At 38.2% G+C, this 20,517-nt stretch overlaps 2 long non-coding RNA genes across 5 annotated transcripts in view; one reads left to right on the forward strand and one right to left on the reverse strand.

Annotated features, from left to right (window-relative positions):
- Positions 1-20,517, forward strand: part of LOC131743660 (uncharacterized) — a 68,248-nt gene that overhangs the window by 34,586 nt on the left and 13,145 nt on the right. Inside the window, exon 4 of the long non-coding RNA XR_010837374.1 lies at positions 15,828-16,012. This is a non-coding gene — a long non-coding RNA (uncharacterized lncRNA). The remainder of the gene's footprint in view (positions 1-15,827; positions 16,013-20,517) is intronic.
- Positions 8,165-20,517, reverse strand: part of LOC136792853 (uncharacterized) — a 198,519-nt gene continuing 186,166 nt past the window's right edge. For 3 of the 4 annotated variants that reach the window (XR_010837371.1, XR_010837373.1, XR_010837372.1), the window contains 2 exons: positions 12,259-12,492; positions 9,927-10,999 (listed from right to left, as the gene is read on the reverse strand). This is a non-coding gene — a long non-coding RNA (uncharacterized lncRNA). Of the gene's footprint in view, positions 11,000-12,258; positions 12,493-20,517 lie in introns of all 4 variants that reach the window. The other variant, XR_010837370.1, reaches the window with a different exon arrangement.

Consider the following 20,517-nt stretch of genomic DNA (forward strand, 5'->3'; position numbering starts at 1 on the left):
GGAGGAAAGGCCCGGCCAGTCAGGAACACCTGCTCTGGATTTCAGGTGAGCAAGAAATACATTTCTACCTTAACTAGTACAGCTTAGACAAGTTATGCAGCCTCTCTAAAACTCATCTGAAACCTAAGAGGAATATTAGTTAAATGATTTCCTATCATCCTGCACAACCTGGACCCTCCTTCCCAGCCATCGTCCTGTGCCACTTCTTCACACAGGTGCGCTCACACATGGCTGCTACCTGGGAGGGGTGCACCTTGGCCGTCCTACTTCATCCTATTTTCACGCCACCCGCCACCATTTTTCTTCTAAATTTACTTCCCCCACCTCAAGTTCCTTTGACAGATGTGTATACCCACCTCCTGCTTTAATTTTCTTCTTGGCATTTATTACCATCTGATTTGTTTGGTTGTTTGTTTATAATATCTCCACCATTAAAATAAAGGCTCCATTATAATATAAATATATAATTATATAAATGTAATGTAAAATAAGTATATAAATATATATAAGTGTATTATATTGTAAATAATATAAACATATTATCAATAAACATAAAATATGATATAAACACTGTATCTTTTGGGTTTAGAATAGTATCTGATCTACAGGAGGCCCTCAAGCAATATTTGTTGGATAGATGGATGGGTGGATAGATGGATAGATGCATGAAGCAGAGCCCAGCTGTAAGAATAGGAATAAAAAGTCAAGGACAGACTAAGCAGCATGGGTGACTGCATGTGGAGCTAGAGTCCTAGGTTGGCTCTCTTTACGGTCTTCTACACCCAACTGGTCCAAGAGCAGGGAAGCCAAATATGTTCCTGCCTGCATGCCAATGGCCGAGGGGCCATTGGGTAGAGCTGCCTGGAACACTGAGTCAAGTGGGATTCTAAGGCTGCAGCTGTCTGGGCTTAGCAAAAATGAAGGGTGATGGTCCATTAATGGTGCCTGTGTCAGAAAGGGAAGTAGGGAGTAGTGGTAAGCATATTTGCAGTCCTTTTCCTGGAAGCTACTATGGGGCTGAACCTGCTGGTGTGGGTCAAATTATCTCAGCTGTAGAAGAAAGCAAGCCAGAGGCTGGGGAAAGGCAGGACCTGACAGCATTTTTGAAATGCCATTTACCACCTGGGCTGGCTGTGATTACACCAAGGCTGACAGTCATGTGATTAAACGTGCTGAGATGATTCGTCTGAATGGGCTTTGGGCTCCTGGCTTTCTTCCCATTGATTTTCCATGGGTAATAATAACACACTGATAAATTCTACATAGGGAAAGGACGTAAGGGCACAAGACGACTTTCACGCCCGCCTTAACCAGGTTTGTGTTCTCCTGTGACGATGGCCACATTTCACTAAATTAGTAGTTGTGCTAGCCCCCTTTTCATTCCTGCAGTATGATTTTTTTTTTCCAGTGGATGGCTTGGCTTGAAGCAAAGCACCCGAAGCCTGATGAAGCCTCGTCTGACAGTAATTGAAGATAAAGACTAAGCCTTCAAGTTTTGAAGCATGTCGCAAGGAATTCAGCCTTGTTATAGCAAACCGTAAAGCTAAGGGGTCTGTTATTACCATAAAATATATCTTGCAAAATCATTTTCTATTTGTCCAAGACCAATCGTCTCTTTCTCTCTTTAGAAAGGAGAGAGCCACTTTTCTCCGGTCAGTTTTAAAGCCAGGATGCTGCCTAATATTCTGTAAGGCTTTAGGATTTGCATAGCCCAGAGGCTGAAACAACAATATAAATGAGTTGTTTAACTTCTCAAAGCTTCCCCCTCAAAGGTCACAGAGTCTCTCTGCTGTCCAAGTTTCTCCCTGGAAGAAAGTCAAGAACCCAGCGGTCCTTATTTTGCACACCTATAATGTATTCAGTGGTCTTGCTTGGGGATACTATCATATCTGTCCTTGCTAGGATGACACCCAGACCCAAGCTGGTCTCCTGTGTATGTGTATTCATATCCATATCCATTTTCAGGTCTTTTAACTATTTTCAATACATTTTTATTATAGTTTCCATAAAAGCTTTGTATATATATTTTTGTATCTATTTCTAGGTATCTCATTTCTGGAGGCTACTATGATTTTTTTATTTCATTTTTTTAAATGTATTGCTGATAGATAAAAATTCAGTTGCATTGTTGTTCTTGTTTTTGTTGGTTGTTTATCCAGCCACTTTACTAAACTTTCTTATTAAGTCTAATAATTTATCTGCAGATGCCTTTGGATTTTCTACGCGATTTTTAATTCTTTTACTAGGACTCTTGCATTCCAATCTTATTTCTTTATTAAACTAGTTAGGACTACTACTACAGCATGAAATAGAAATGGAGATGGTAAGCCCTCTAGTCTTATTTCTGATATTAAAGGGAATATTTTTAGTACTTCTCCATTTTTTATGATATTTGCTGTTGGAATGCTTTGGTAGATATTTTTGAAGTTAATGAGGGTTCTTCCTATTGAGCATTCTTCCTAGTTGCTAAGAGTTTATATATGAACACGTTGAATTTTAGCAATCCATTTTCTGTAACTATTAATTGTATACTTTTCCCCCTTCAATTTTTTTTTTTGACCGTGCCATGTGGCTTGCAGGATCCTAGTCCCCGACCAGGGACTGAACAGGGGCCACTGCAGTGAAAGCACTGAGTCCTAACCACTGGACCGCCAGGGAATTCCCATCCCCCTTTAATTTATTAATGCAGTTAATCATATTAATTGATTTTCTAATGTTTAACTTTACATCTTTGGGATGAATCCAACTTACTGACATATTATATTCCTACACCGCTGAATTCAGTTTGCTAATATTTTTATTGTAGATGTTTGCACCCATGTTCATAAATGACACTAGACTGTAATTGGCTTTTCTTGTACTATTCTTACTAAGTTTGGTATTATGATTATGCTAGACTCATATTCTGAAATAATTTTTATAAAATCGAGATTATTCCTTGAATGTTTGATAGCACTTAGTAAAACTGTAAAATTGTTTTTAAAAACACAGTAAACTGTGAAAAAATATTATTTTGTGGGAATATTTCATATTGCTGATTGAATATTTTTATTATAAAACAATTTTATTTATTATAAAAATTTTTTATTATTATATTTTTATTTCCTCTTGAATCAGTTTTGGTCAGTTATATTTTTCTAGGATTTGTCAATTTTATCTAAATTTTCCAATTTATTGGCATTAGGTTGTTCAAAAGACCATATTTTCTTTTTAATATATGCAGCATCTATAGTCATATCTTTTATATTTCTAATGTTGTTAATTTGTGCCTCTTCTCTCTCTCTCTTTTTCATTAATTTTGCAGAGGGCTTCAATTTTATTAGCCTTTAAAAAAAAACTTTGGCTTTGCAGGTCTTCTTTATTATGTGTTCATTTTCTGCTTCAATCTTGTGTTATTTTCTTCTACTTTTTTTGAGTTTATTTTACTGCTCTTTTCTAAGGATACTTAGTTCATTAGTTTTCTACCATAATTCTTGTCTGACTGTTCTTTAGACTATAAATGTCCCTCTAAATATAGCCTTAGTGGAAATCTAAAATTTTTGATAAGTAATATCTTCAGTACAATTCCATTCTAACACTCTTTTAATTCTCCTAGTTATTTCTCCTTTGGCCTTGGAATGTTTAGAAGTATGCCTTTTAATTTCTAAATAATTGGAAAATTTTAGTCATATTTTTGTTTTTTATTTGTAGCTTAATTAAGCTGTGGTTAGAGAATATGACCTATATGATAAAATTCATTTAGAATTAAGCCTTGATTTGTAGACTAATACTGGTTGATTTTCACTGATGTTCTTTGTCTCTAAAAAAAATGAGTTTTTTTATAGCTGATTGAGGTGGTTTTATGGAAATGATCTATGATTAAGTAAAACATGTTCATTGTATTATGCAAATCTTATTCATCCTTAATGATATTTTTTAGTCTGCTTGTCTTATTATCCCCTTAGGATAGTGGATTTGCCTATTTTCCCTTGTAGTTCTGTAAATTTTTACTTTATCTATTTTGAGGCCACATTATTAAGTCCATATAATCTTGGGATTATTTTATCTTTCTGTTGAATTGAACCTTCTATAAAATAAATTCTTTCACTAGAAATACTCTTTGCCTGTGATTTATTTTGATATTAATATAGCTAGGCCAATTTTATTTTACTTCGCATTTGACTAATGCATCTTTTCGGTATTGCTGGATAACAAGCTACCCCAAAACCTGGTGGCTTAAAACAGTAATCCTTTATTATTGCTCATATGTCTGCTGATCTGGAATTTAGCTGACCCGGTCTGGGATTAGATATGCTTCTCAATGCAGATGTGTGGATTGGATTGACTATGGTGGTTCTGCTCCACGTCTCATCTACCTTGGACCAGTGGGCTAGCCAGGGCCCATTCTTCTCATGGCAAGGGCAGGAATACAAGAGCACAAATGGACACTAGTAAAGCCCCTTACAGCCTAAGCTTAGAATTGGCACATTATCACTTCTCTCCATAGACCACTGGTCAATGAAAGTCACATTACAAGTCCAAAGTCAAAGTGTAGGGAAGTATACTGTACCCATAATAAGACCAGGAAAAGGGAGATGGAGGGAAAGGTGAAGAATTAGAAGCAAATATTCAATCTATCACACCATCTTTTTTCTATCAATCTTTCTGTGTCCTTAGGCTTTTATATGTCTCATGTAAATAGGATAAACTGGATGTTATTTCCCGTTCAGTGTGATCATATTTGTCTTTTTCTCATGTATTATAATTGCTGATATATTTGAATTTATTTCTAGTCATTTTAATTCCATCCTCCATAATCTTTAACCTCTCTTTTATCTTTTCCATCTCTTTGTCTGTCTCTGATAATTTCTCTCATCTTCCAGTTCATTAATTCTGTTCCGCTGTATCTAATATATTAATAAACACATATAATTCATGTTAATTTCAATTATTGTATTTATCATTTTGAGTTGTATTTTATTGTTTCAAATTTGCTTGCCTATTCTTTATAGATTCTCTCCAATACTCATATTTTCAAAGTTGTCTCTCACTTCTTTAAATATATTAACCATAGTTAAGAATATCTAAATTATTTATAGGTCTGTTTCTACAGTCTTTTCTTTTTCTTCTGGTGCCTTATATACTCATGATTTTTACTATAAGTTGCTCATTTTTCTTGGAAATTTATCTCCGAAAATGTTGGGGGGATCTGGGATGAAGATGGGTTCCTGCAGAGGTGGTTTACATCGGTGTCTGTCGTGCTCCCGGAGGCTCTGTTATTTTAAGCCTAACTGTAAATTAAATTCTTGGTTCAATGTTTTTGAGTTGCCAGTTCCATATGAATTCAGGCTTCAAATTAGTATGAGGCCCAGTTTATGGCTAAAAATTCTGAGTGGATTTCTTTCTCCCCTGATTAGCACCAAGTTTTGAGACAAGTAATTTCCTCTTCGGTCTAGGGTGAGAGAAAGGAAGAGACCAGTTGGCCCTTTAGTTCTCTGCCTTGAACATACCCGGAGTTTTCTGGAGTCTCCTTATTCTGTGAATCCATGAAAAAAACAAACAAACATTAAGTTCACCAGGTTCAGCAACTCTACACAAAACACCATAAGCCCTATTGTTCTCTTAATAAGTAAAACCACATCGTCTTGTGTTTTTACAGTTCCTGTACTGAATACCTGAGGAGGTCAGAGATGGTTTAGCATTACCTCTTCAGTTCAGTGATTTGACTCAAATTCAAAGATGGTAAACACGTTTCAATAATTAAACCACCACTTCAAGGGCTTTATCATTAAGCATAAAGAAATAGGAACTAATGAGAGTTGGAGGTGGGGATAATATTGTGTGATACTAGCAATATGCTTGGCAATGTCATAGAAGAGAAAAGCTTAGACTTTAGTTATCTCAAATAAAGCCTTTTCATTTCACACATGAGGAAACTAATGATCAGAGATGCAAAGTCATATAGCAGATCACACAGCTAATAAATGTCAGAATCAGAGATGTCTAACTTCTACCTTAGCCTTCTTTCCTCTTAAACCAGTGTCTTCCAAACTATAATATCTGCAATAATAGTTTCTCCATGAGTTGCTCCCCAAAGGGTTCTTTGATCAAATAAGTTTAGGAAATTCTGCATGCCGTTAACTCTCTTTCGTAGACTTAGAAGGCATATAGCATAACCAAGGCTCAGAGACATTGTGAAGTAAGAATTCTTTTTAACTATAACTTTCCAAATTAATTTAACCAAAAAATCTTTTCCTACAGAACACCTGTTAAAACTGTGCAGAACACTTATGTTCCCCAATGCAATTTAGGAAATGGTCTCCTGATAAAAAATCATCTCTGCCATTTTCTAAGTAGCATAAAACTCTGTGCAGTCATTAAATCCCCAACAAAACAAAGGGGATCCTGTGGCACATATTGTTTTATTACATCTAAAGTTGTCATGTCTGGAGATATACATCAAAAATTTCATCATTGATTTGAACCTTCAGTTATATAAACAAAAAATATTAATCTTTGAAAAATGGACTAGAGAGGACTTCCAACTATGATGGAGTATCCTTTATCAGACCATTTCTCCTGCTACGAACAATTATGAATGCTGAATAAAATGTTGAAAAACAGCTGCTTAAAGATATCAGCAATCAATCAAGGCAACCAAAAGCTGATTGGCCAAGACCCCAGAGAGAGGAGAAGGACACTTCAGTGAGCCTAACCTTCTCCACTGACAATTTGTAAATAAAGTGGGGTCAAGAGGCCAAGCAGAAAGTAACTTCTCAGAGCTTTTGGTAGTTCCATGGGGCTGCAGAAATAAAAGTTGGAGTTTTAGGTGACCCAAAGTCAGTACCTGAAGTCTTAAGATACTGGATAAAAGGAAACTACAGATAAGTGGGCCTAATATTCTGTCTGTGTGGCTTTTCTCATTGAGGAATTTTCTGATTCTCAAGACACATCAGATACAAAGCAACAGCTAAGAGGTGAAAAGCCAAGCAGAACTTTTAGGATTCAAACGCTACAAGTATTAGAATTATCAGATATAGACTTTACACTAACCATGTTTAATACTTCATGAAAATAGACAACAAAAGGAAAATTTGACCAGAGAATTCAAATCTATAAAAAAGGGTCAAATGATAATTTTAGAACTAAAAGGTACAATAACTGAAAATAAAAACCCAGTGATGGATATAACAGCAGGCTAGAGATAGCAAAATAGAGGATCAGTAAATGAATGATAGGTCAGTAGAAAATATATTACTGAAGTACAACTAGGAAAAAGTGTAAATAATTACTAAAAGAAGCTAAGAAACATGGGATGTGATAAAAAGTCAACACTGTAAGGTACCTCCCAGAAGAAGATAGAACAAAGCAGTACTCACAGAGATAATGACAGCACCATTTGAAACAAATTCAAGTCATCAAACCACAGATTTTTAAAGCTCTACAAATTCCAAGTAGCATAAATATAAAGAAAGCCATGCCTAAGCACATCATAGGAAAACTATGAAAACCAAAAGCAAATAGGATATCTTAAAACCACCCAGGGAAAAAAGACACATCACTTTCAAAGGTAATACTGGCAACTAACTACTGAAAAGAAATAATGGAAGTCAGAAGGCAATGCAATGACATCTTTAAAATGTTGAATGAAAATAACTGCCAATATCCAGTGAAAATCTCCTTCAAAAATGAAAGCAAGATATAAACATTTCCAGAGAGAGAGAGAGAGAGAGTGAGAGAGTGAGAGAGTTTGTCACCAGCAGATCACTCTAAAAGAAACACTAAAGAGAGTTATTGAGGCAGAAATTTTATCTTAGCTGAAACCTGCAAATATAGGAAAGAATGAGTATCAGTGAGAAAGGTAACTATATGGATAAATCTGAAGAAAAATTAACTGTAAAAAATAATAACAATGATGCTTTTTTTCCATTTTAAATATATGTATAATTAAAATGCATGACAAAATATAGCAAAAGTAAAAACAGTTAAAAATAATTAAAGTGTACTAAGATTCCTGCATTCTCTGAAAAGTGGTAAAAGTACTCCTTTAGAATGCACCCTTGTAACTCAAGTTCACATGTTGTCATCTATAGGGTAATTGTAAATAGAATAGTAAAAATAGATAATACATATTGAGAACAAATAGTAAGATACACAGGACAAATAATACAAATATATCAATAATTACATTAATTATGAATATATAAAATATTTTATTGAAAAAATAAAACACTATTGTAAAAAGAAACAATTACATGCTGATGATGAGACACACATTAAGTGGACTAAAAATTTGAGAGTAAAAGCACAGAAAAAGATACACTACACAAACACTAAACTATAAGTAAATAAATAAGGCAAATGTAGTTCTTTTCTTGTCAAACAATGTTAAACTTTAAGGCAAAAAGATTACTAGAGGTGAATAGGGACATTTTATAATGATAAAAATGTCAATCCACTAAAAAGATGTAGCAATCCCAAATTTGAATGCATCTAATAACATAGCCTCGAAATATAGAAAGCAAATTTTAAAACCTCAAGGATAAATTTTAAAATTCACAATCACACTGAGGTGCTTTAATACATCTCTTTTAGTAACTGATAGAACAAACAGACAATGAATCAGTAAAAATATGAAAGATTTGAACAACACAATTAACTAATCTGACCAAATTGTTACATTTAGAACACTCCATCCCAGAGCTTCAGAGTATACATAACATTTACCCAAATTGACCATAAGCTGGGCTGAAAGGCAAATCTCAATAAATTTTGAAGAACTGAAGTATACAAAGTATATTTTCTGACTGCAGCCAAAGCAAGCTATAAACTAATAACAAAAATATAATTAGAATATCTTTATATATTTCAAAAATTTTAAATATATTTATAAATAACCCATGGGGTCAAGGAGAGATAAAAATGGAAACTGGAAAATAACTTCTAACTGATTAATAATAAAAGTACAATATATCAAAACTTGTGAGATGCAGCTAAAGCTGTATTTAAAGAAAAATATATACTTTAAAATGCATGTATTAGAAAAGAAAGCTGAAATTTAATGTTCTAAATATCTATCTCAAAAAAATTTTCAGTCATCAAGAGCAGAAATTAAGAGAGAGGGTGATGCAAGAGGGAAGAGATATGGGAACATATGTATATGTATAACTGATTCACTTTGTTGTAAAGGAAAAACTAACACACTATTGTAAAACAGTTATACTCCAATAAAGATGTTTAAAAAAATAAAAAAATAAAAAGAGCAGAAATTAATGAAATAGAAAACAAATACAGAATAGAGAAAAAGTACAGAGACAAAAGTTGATTCTTCGAATTTAAGTTTACGAACTCTATAAACCCCTAGCAGTATTGAGAGAGAAAAAAAAGAGAAAACACAAATTACCAGTATCAAGAATGAAAAGAAAGACATCACTACAGATCTTGCAGATATTTAAAAGATAGTGAGAGCAAATTATGAACAACTTTATGCCAATACAAGTGAAAATTTGGATAGAATGGACAAAGTCTTTGAAATTTTTAACTGGGAACTGACCCCCAATACAAGAATTGTATTATATTGTATTGTATCGTGTTCTATTGTATTATATTCTTGTAGAAATACAAGAATAGAAATACAAATATTCCTGTATTTATTAAAGAAACTGAGTCCATAATAATAACCTTCCTGCTAAAACACACACATACACACACACACACATACACACAACACTAGGCCCAGAGAGCTTCACCAATAAATATTTCCAAACATTTAAAAATAACACTAATTTTATACATACTCGTCCAGATAGTAAAAAAAAAAATAGTGTATACATCACAACTTGTGTCATGAGCACAGCATAACCTTGATACCAAAGCAGACAGAGAACAATTTCAGACAAAATCACTCTTGTGATACTAACACAGTATTAGCAAATCCAATCCAGCAAAAGGTAAAATGTATAATCTAACATAGTCAAGTGAGACTTATTTCAGGAATGGAAGGTTTATTTAACATTCCAAATCAATCTCTGTAATTCACTAAACAAACAGAATACAGGGGAAAATTATACATTTCTTTCAATAGGTACAGAGAAAGCATTTAATAAAAATCAACACTCATTCACTATAAATACTCTTCAGAACTAGGCATAGATGTACATTTCCTGTAAAGTGGGTTTACCCGATAAAGGTATATGCAAAAAACTTACAGCAAGTGCCACAATTATTTTTAGATTATTAAGCTATTTGATAATTATTAAGTTTCAAACCCACCCTTTTTTTTACCTCATTTTGTGTTTTGGGAGCTGGCACTCTGCAGTTCACATTTTTGCTTTGCCAGCAAGCTTCCTGTTAGGCTTTAGGGAACATGAGACAGAGGCTGCAAAGCTGGAGGAGGAAGAAGGGGCTTTCCTGTTTTCTTCGCACTTGTTTGTGTTAATGCATCCAAAGTTCTTCATCCTGGAAGTGGCAGTTGTTTCCAAGACCAGCAGTTGTTTCCAGTTTGCAGCTTTTTCATACTTCGGAATCTGTCTCACCATGCCCCGTCAGAGATAACAATGCCAGCCCTGTTGTCCCCTCCTCACAGCTCTGAAACCAGCTCCAAGGGGCCCTCTTCAGAAGCACCTTCAGCTCCAAGGGCCTCAGGCACTGGTCAGGCAATGTCCTGTCCCCAGAGGACTGCAACCCAAATCCATGGAGTCTCTCATCTAAGCTTTTAAGTTTTACTAATATCAACCCCTTTCCTTTGTTTTCCTAGCACCAGGGCAGTAGCTGCTTCCGGTGGTTACAATCTCTGTGATACTCAATGTCATCTCTTTGCCTTTTCTCTTCCCCAAAACATGGATGATAATTCTTTAAATTAAATTCTCTTTCTTAAAATAACTAATATGGTTTCTGTATTCTAACTGACCCTGACTGATAACAATACCTAATGGTAAAGTAGTGGAAGCCTCTCCCGGAGACTTGTAATTAACAAGGACATCTGCTGACATCTCAGCCATAAAACATCATACTGGAGGACCTAGCCAGTGCAGTAAGAAAAGAAAAAGAAGTAAAAGGCATAACAATTAGAAAGGAAGAAATAACATTATTTTGACTATATAATTGTATACATAGAAAACACAAAAGAAAGTACTTAGAAATTATTAAATATATTATATATATATCAATGTCAATATTTTAAAAATTATATTTCCAAATACACTGGCAACAAAGTATTAGAAAATGGAATTTTTTCAAAAGATAACTCTTACGACAGTATCAAAATCCCCCAAAATCTATACATTTAGCAAAAGATGTACAAACCATTACTGACAAAAATTTTTAAAGATTTAAATAAACTAAAGGATTCCTACCCACTGACCAGGAATACCTGCTTTATATTTACACTGCTGAGGGTGGAAAATAAACTTCTACTGTGCTAAGCCAATGAAATTTAGGGATTTATTTGTTACAGTAGCTGGTGTTATCCTAAGTTAAATGTTTGGGCTGAAAATGCATGCCAATATGATATGATTTTCTCAAAGGTTAATTAAGTAAGTGTACAACCCCTAAAAATAAGATTTTTATTAGGTTCCATATCAAAAAGTTTTAATTAAAAATCAGTCTCTCTTTATTCAGCTTTCACTCTGCCCATTTCAGAGGCCAAGAGGCTTTTCTATTTGTTAGGCCTCAGTGTATTGAGCCAAATTGATCCCAAGACCATTCACATGTCCAAGGGAGGAAACCCTGGAAAGAACACCTCTTTCATCATCTCTCTTTCCTTGATCACTAATACAGTCTTATTAAAGGCTAGCGTATCAGAGGTAAATTCACCATCCTTGCCCACTGGTGCTTTTTTCAGAATATATATGCTCTAATCTCAGCTTCTTGTGGATGTGAGAGCTGAAGTCTTAATCCTTCCCCCTACCCCAGCAGGCGGGCATGTGATTGAAACCCAGCTGATGTACTGGTCTGTCAGGGCCAAATCAGTTTCTGGGGCTGGAAGATCATTCAGATCCATTTTAAGCCACGTTCATGCGGATAAGTAAACAGGGAAACCAATATATAACCAGTATATAAAGAAGCCAGAAAGCAGTGTTCATTCCTGGAGAAAATCAGGGGCCAGAGAGCGTTTGGAGTGAAAGAACCTGAGACTAACTGACAGTTTTCCACTCCCTTGGAAGCTTTGCTATACTTCCTGCAAATGAGTCTCATGAGACTCCTACAGGCTTCCAATAAGTCCCTCCTTTTTTCGTTTGTTTTTTGTTGTCGTTTTTTTGCGGTACGCGGGCCTCTCACCGTTGTGGCCTCTCCCGTTGCGGAGCACAGGCTCCGGACGCGCAGGCTCAGCAGCGGCCATGGCTCACGGGCCCAGCCGCTCCGTGGCATGTGGGATCTTCCCGGACCGGGGCACGAACCCCTGTCCCCCGCATCGGCAGGCGGACTCTCAACCACTGCGCCACCAGGGCAGCCCAAGTCCCTTCTTCGTTTCGATTATTCAGGTTGGCTTCTGTTGTTTGTAACAAGTAGACCCTGATTGAGACAGAGAGCGTTATGCCAGTATTTAGCCAGGAGTCTGAAGAAGAGATGAATCCTGTCTTCTCTTGGTTATTCTTGTGTTAGAGTATCATTCTCGGAATATTAAAAACCTAATTTTCATACAGATAAATGAGTAAGCCCATATCATAGTTTTATTCAATTCATTAATGTCATCCTGGTTAGCAGGATGACAATACTGTATCAAAGGAGGATATGAGAAAACAGGACTTGTGCAGTGAGTGGGGGGTGAAAAGAGGGCTGAGGTAAGATTGCAAATCCAGTTACAAAACTGGTTAATATCCAAGAGAGCAGCAAAACTGTAATATTTAGGGTTATCTTCTCTATTGGACAGAAGAAAAATCATCATCATCTCACCAGTACTGTAAAAGGTCTGAGGCCAAATCAGTGGTATAAACTATGTTGCATTCCCCAAAAGAGTGAGAGGACCCCAGGCAAGCTTCTCTAGACCAATGCTTCCCAGATTATATGAAAATACAGATTTCTGGACCCTGCCCCCACAAATTCTGATTTAATAGGTCTTGGGCTGGGCCAGAGAATTTGCATTTTAACAAGTTCACAGGTGTCGCTCTTAGTCAACAAACCACACTTTTGGTAACATGGCCTTAGATGACATTACAAGGTCAGGAAATAATCCTTTTGCTTTCCAAGTTTTGAGTAATCTTCCTCAACACTCCACTCAAAGTCCCCAGAGGAGATCTAAGCCTCTGGATGAAGAAGAGCAAAGTAAGGCAAATAGCACTCTACTCTTGGCTGAAGATTTGAGCTCAAAACTTAGTGAAGGGCTTAGATGAACAAAGCTAGGTCATATGGAGGAGTCCTTCTTTTCTGTGCTAGGTAGGTCCCAGTCACACTGAACCAAAGCAGGCCATTTTCCCCCAGACTCATATTTGAGTCTCTGGTATTAGGATTGCAGTGCAGGGAAAAGCTTATTTAAGCCACACTAGGCAGTATCAGAGGAGAAGCAACTAAAGAGAGAGGGAGAAAGTAAATTCCTTTCAAAATCAGCAACCAGGCTGGTCTAGGCTGCCTTCCTGGGAGGCCTCCTTCTGCTGCCACAGTAGAGAAGAGAGCTTTAAATGGTAGAGGAGAGATTAGCAGGCCTTCTCCCAAAGGAGCAGTCCTGACCCTGGTTACTCTTCTGGCTCCAAGGGAGAACGCCGCCAGATAAATTACAGGACAATTGACTAAATTTGGATCTCAGATAAACAATGAGAAACTTTTAGTGTAAGTATGTCTCAAATATTGCACAGGACATACTTACACTAAAAAAAATTATCGTTTATCTGATATTCACATTTAACTGGGCATCCCATATTTTTATTTGGTATTATAATAACACCAACTTTATATGGCTATTGTGAGGATTAAATGAGATAATGAATGTAAAATATTTAAAACATAGGAAGTGTTTGACACGTGTTAGTTGTTAACATCTTTCCGGTTGTACAGAAGGTAAGTTAAGGCTTGGAGAGAGAAAGTAATCTGCCAATACTGGACAACAGGTGTTAGAAGCCGAATTGTGTCCTCCCATGCCCCCTACACCCGCCAAAATGCATACGTTGAGTCCTAACTCCCAGTACCTCAGAATGTGACTGTTCGGAGAGAAGACCTTTATTTTTTTAAATATCTTTATTGGAGTATAATTGCTTTACAATGTTGTGTTAGTTTCTGCTTTATAACAAAGTGAATCAGAGCTATACATACACATATATCCCCATCTCCCCTCCCTCTTGCGTCTCCCTCCCACCCTCCCTATCCCACCCCTCTAGGTGGAGATAAGACCTTTAAAGACGTGACTAAGTTAAAATGAGGCTATTAGGATGAATCCTAACGCAGTCTGACTGGTGTCTGTACAAGAAGAAGAAATCTGGACATAAAGAGGCACTAAGGATTCGTGCACACAGAGAAAAGATCAGGTGAGGACACTGAGAGAAGGTGGCCATCTGCAAGCCAAAGAAAGAGGGCTCAGGAGAAACCAAACCCACTGCACCTTTACCTTGGACTTCCAGCCTCCAGAACTGGGAGAAAATAAATTTCTGTTGTTGAAGACACCAAGCGTGTGGTATTTTGTAATGACAGCCCTAGCAAACTAACAGAGCAGGTAAGGGGTCAAGCTGGGTTCAAACTCAAGAGATTGGGCCCCAGTGATTAAGCAGTGCTTAACCATTAGCCAAGACTACCTACACCGTGACGTCAGCATGGATTCATCCCAGCACCTAAAGTAACTGTCAGCTGTGACAATAAATCCATCTGTTACCACCATCCCTGCCATCCACCCACCACCATCTCCTCCAAGGCTCACACTCACTGTCCTGGTTGATTCTAGTTTATCGAATAATCTAGATCATTCTCTACTTCACCTTCCACCTCCCTTAGCATTCCTGGTTGCCAATGAACCCCTTACTGAGAACTACTGGCGTTATCGTCTGATGGATGCAGGCACACAGAGTAGCACTCAGTTAATGGTCACGGAACTGCTGCTATGGCTGTTGAATGCAGGAGTGTTGAATGAACATGTGAGCGACTGAATGCATGGTGTCCACCTGGCTGTCTCTCCCAGACTCTTCCAGGACCTACCTGTCCTCCTGTCCTCCTGCTTAGACTGCCATGCTGTTCCTACCCAGCCCCCACCAGAGTGAAAGCTCTGTGGTTGGCCCTGATTGCTTGTAGAACTTTGTGACTGAGTGTGAGTGTGTGTGTGTGAGTGTGTGTGTGTGTGTGTGTGTGTGTGTAACAGAAGTGGTGGGGGGAGAATAAGGGGAGGGCCCATATTCTCATCTGATTGCTCAGTTTATTATACAGCACAAGTTGTAACAGGCAACAACATGGACTGGTTTTTTTCCCCTAGCCTTACCAGTATAAATACATCTAAAGGCTAGTCATGAAACATTTCCAATTAAAGTTGTAAATAAATGTCTCACTAGAATGTTGAATGCTTTCAGTTCTTGAACTGAAATCCAGAGTAAAAGCTAAAACTGGAATAGAAAACAACAAATTACTTAGCTCTGCTCATAATTTGGGAAACGTGCTCTCCAAGAGAACAGCCATTTGGCCGCTAGCTGACCTCTCACTTGTCCGAAGTAACTATTATGGGTTGAACTGCAACCTCCCACCAAAAAAATATGTCCACATGCTGACCCTTAGTACCTCAGAATGTGACCTTATTTGGAATAGACTTAATTAGTTGATATGAGGTCATACTGCAGTAGGGTGGGCCCTTAATACAATACAACTGGGTCTTTATATGAAAAGGAGGAAGGGTGCTGGGCCCCCATCAGTACTGACCTTCTCGTCTCCTCTGTCTACAGGAACCTCCCTTCTCTCAACTACACAAAGCCCTGGGGTACTTTTATTTCCTCCAGAGCATCGCAGACCATTCCCCACCCCTGTTGCAGCTCTCTGTCGGCCGGGACAGCAGCCCCCCACCTTCAGGAGCCCTCAGGCCCCAGAGCAGAACTTCTGGCTTCTTCTGTGGTCTTTCTGGTTTGTGCAGGTCAGTATAATTTTCAGTGTTGAAAGCAGTAGATGATTACTTTCTGCTAATGATTTTCTGCCTGGCCTCCTAGATTCCTTTCAGTAACTCCCACCAGAATTTCAGCCATCAGTGAGTCAGGGCTTCACTTGTTTGCCTAAGGAACTCCCTGCCTGCTTATCTATGTGGCTCACTGGGACCTCCCTTTGTCCTTACCTCATTTCCCTCTCATCTTCCCTGACAAGTTCTGGTTTCTTTTCCCCACTTTTTTTTCTTAATTTTAAAAAAATTTTTATTGGAGTGTAGTTGATTTACAATGTTGTGTTAGTTTCAGGTATACAGCAAAGTGAACCAGTTATACATATACATACATCCACTCTTTTTTAGATTCTTTTCCCATATAGGTCATTACAGAGTATTGAGTAGAGTTCCCTGTGCTATACAGTAGGTTCTTATTTGTTGTCAATTTTATATATAGTAGTGTGTATATGTCAATCCCAATCTCCCAATTTATCCCTCCCCCTCCCTTACCCCTGGTAACCATAAGTTTGTCTCTACTTCTGTAACTCTATTTCTGTTTTGTAGATAAGTTCATTTGTACCCTTTTTTAGATTCCACATATAAGTGATATCATATGATATTTGTCTTTCTCTGTCTGACTTACTTCACTCAGTATGATAATCTCTATGTCCATCCATGTTGCTACAAATGGCGTTACTCCATTCTTTTTTATGGCCGAGTAATATTCCATTGTACACATGTACCACATCCTCTTTATCCATTCCAATCCTAATGGACACTTAGGCTGCTTCCATGTAGTGTTTCTGAGCCTAATGCTCTGCCTCCAGCACTGCCCATGTTCCTGCTCCATGTGCCATCCCCACCTACTGGAGTCAAATAAGACTGGACTAATAAAAAGAAAGTCTAATGTCTCCAAAGAAAACATACAGGTGACCAACAGGCCCATGAAAAGATGTTCAGGGCTTCCCTGGTGGCGCAGTGGTTGGGAGTCCGCCTGCTGATGCAGGGGTCTCGGGTTCGTGCCCCGGTTCGGGAAGATCCCATGTGCGGCGGAGCAGCTGGGCCTGCGCAAGAGGCCACAGCAGTGAGAGGCCCGCGTACCGCAAAAAAAAAAAAAAAAAAAAAAAAAAACACCAGAAAAAAAGAAAAAGATGTTCAACATCGCTAATCATCAGAGAAATGCAAATCAAAACTACAGTGAGGCACCACCTCATTCCAGTCAGAATGGCCATCATCAAAAAGTCTACAAATACTGGAGAGGGTGTGGAAAAAAGGGAACCTTCCTACACTGTTGGTGGGAATGTAAATTGGTGCAACCCCTATGGAAAACAGTATGGAGGTTCCTTAAAAAACTAAAAATAGAATTGCTATATGATCCAGCAGTCCACTCCTGGGCATATATCCAGAGAAAATTCTAATTTGAAAAGATACATGCACCCCAATGTTCATAGCAGTACTATTCCCAATAGCCAAGACATAGAAGCAACCTAAATGTCCATCGACAGATGAATGGATAAAAAAGATGTGGTATATATACACAATGGAATGCTACTCGGCCATAAAAAAGAATGAAATAATGCCATTTGCAGCAATATGGAATGACCTAGAGATTATCATATTAAGTGAAGTAAATCAGAAAGAGAAAGGCCAATATCATATGTATTACTTCTATGTGGAATCTAAAAGATGACACAAATGAACTTATCTACAAAACAGAAACAGGCTCACAGACATAGTAAACAAACTTATGGTTACCGAAGGGGAAAAGGGAAGAGGGAGGGATAAATTAGGAGTTTGGGATTAGCAGGTACAAACTGCTATAAATAAAATAGATAACCAACCAGGATCTACTGTATAGCACAGGGAACTATACTCAATATCTTGTAATAACCTATAATGGAAAAGAATCTGAAAAAGAATATGTGTGTGTGTGTATCTCACTTTGCTGTACACCTGAAACTAATGCAACATTGTAAATTAACTATACTTCAGTTTTAAGAACCACTCGGGCTTCCCTGGTGGCGCAGTGGTTGAGAGTCTGCCTGCCGATGCAGGGGATGCAGGTTTGTGCCCCGGTCCGGGAAGATCCCACGTGCCGCAGAGCGGCTGGGCCCGTGAGCCATGGCTGCTGAGCCTGCGCGTCCGGAGCCTGTGCTCCGCAATGGGAGAAGCCACAGCAGTGAGAGGCCCGCGTACAGCCAAAAAAAAAAAAAAAAAAAAAAAAAAAAGAACCACTATATATAAAATAGATAGAAAACAAGGACCTACTGCGTAGCACAGGGAACAATATTCAATATCTTGTGGTAAACCATAATGGAAAAGAATATGAGAAAGAATATGTATATTACTGAATCACTTTTCTGTATACCAGAAACTAATACAACATTCTAAATCATCTATACTTCAATTAAAAATAAATTAAATTAAATTAAAAAGAAAGTCTAATTCTTCTGTCTTCTCATGCTTCATGAATCCCTGTCAATAATTAGCAATTTAACAGGCGTCACTTTTCCTAAAGGTCATCTTTGCCAATTCTCGTTCCCCCAGCTGGGTTCTCTGGATGGCCCTTGATAAGTACATGTGAGAAGGTGTCATTCCTCTTGCCAGATCTGCAGGGCTTGTTTACCTTACTCAGCCACGAATGACACTTGGGTCTTAGGAAACAGCCCCAGGTGTGTCCCGAAGCTTCGCAGGGCATGGCCAAACTGAAGGGTTCCCCACTGTTTCCACGCGTTGTCGGGATTATCGCTGCAGAACGCAGACCTTCAGCTTGAGTTCACAGCTACATTTTGTCTCGCTAACCATGAAACAACACGATTCTGTCCCGCTTCCCCTTCATTTGGCAATTGCCATGTTATGGGAGCCAGCATTACTATCTGAAAAGTCATCTCCTTCTCTCACACTCAGACCCCCAGATACATGTAGCTACATTGAGAGATGCATGAGCTAACTGAAAGGTAGAGAATCTCCAAGGGTAAAATTTACAGAGGAGAGTTAGGGCCTGACACCAACACACTTTACGCTGACTCTTGAGCCAGTCCGAGTCCTTTTTTCCACGTGTTTCTGTTCGTCCATAAAGCAAAGGGAAACCTGATGAGGAATGGAGAACCTGAGAGTCTATTCAAAGCCTTCTACCCACAGCATGAGAGGAGGTGCTTGGTGACACCGATGTTAAAAGCGAGTCCTAAATTGGCATCTGGCCACAGACTGTCAATGTTATTGTGAGATGATCCTCTTACTGGTCATTTAAGACTGGCAGTGTATTTGGTTTCACGAAACTCCAAATCAAGATGAGCAGTTTCTAAATTATTTTCCCGCAGTAAACAAATACGTCTCTAGAAAAAAAAAATTAAAGATTTGTGTGGATGAAGAAAGGTCCCTGGGCAGGAAAGTACAAACAGATCATGCTTATATGACGCTGAATAAACGGTCAGAAAGGACCAAATCTATTTGGAGTGATGACTAGTCAGTCGTCTGTTGTCAGACTGCCTGAAACAGCTGAATAAAGTGGGATTTGTTACCCTGTAACTGATTCTGGCCCATTAAAAACATGACTTGTTTTGCCTCTCTGTAGCCTCTTCTTCCAAGTTCTGCTTACAGTGGCCCACCCTAGACTATTAGACATTCATTATTCTATCAGTTTATTCCAAAAACATTTACTGAGCACTTACTCCATTCATAGCACTGCATGGGACTCAGCAGAAATGCAGAGGTAAAAAAGCTAGCCTGTACTTTCAAAGATGTTAGAGCAACCAGAGAGACATACAAGTGGACAAATAACTAAAAGACAAGAAGGTTATCATTGTCATTAAAGAGCTACAAGAAAGCACGAAGGAAGCAGTTAACCCTGACTTAATGATGCTTGTTTTGACCTAAATCGTGTTAAAGTTAGTTGCCTAACAGGGGCACTGTGATTTCCCAGAGGGAGTTACAGTATGCTATGTCCCCGCAACTCAAGTTCATGTCATACGGTGCCTTCATTTAAGGCAAACTGCTGAACCTCTCCCTGCACTCAATTTGTAAAATGCTGGGGAAAGACATCTGTGGTGCAGAGGAAGCTGTGTTTGGAAAGTGAGGCTGGGGTGTGATGGGAAGGGGCCTGGAAATTCCCTGCTCCAAGGAAACTGGCTTAGCCTTCTTGGCTACACTGGGTTTTTCTGAGGCAAAAATAGTTGTCAGGTTGGGGCCTGCTGGCGTGATTCACATGAGGCAGCATTGGTTCCTCAGGGGTTTAACCCAGCCTGGCTGCAGCTGGAGGGCCCCTCTCAACAAGACCCTTTGTTTTCTTTAGCCAGTAAGTGTGTTTACCCACATGTCAATGGGCCCAAAACAAATGTTTCAAGCCGAAATTTACTGACAACAAATTGCAAAGGCGAAACTACCATGTCCTATGCTAAAGAATTCATCTGTAAAGGACATGTTTCCCATCTGAAAATCCAAACGAGCAGATCACAAATGTGAACAAAAACAGTTCAGGGGAGAAACAAGGCATTCTACCCCTTTGA

This window comes from Kogia breviceps, chromosome 17, assembly GCF_026419965.1.
Source record: "Kogia breviceps isolate mKogBre1 chromosome 17, mKogBre1 haplotype 1, whole genome shotgun sequence".
Classification (NCBI taxonomy): Eukaryota; Metazoa; Chordata; class Mammalia; order Artiodactyla; family Physeteridae; genus Kogia; species Kogia breviceps.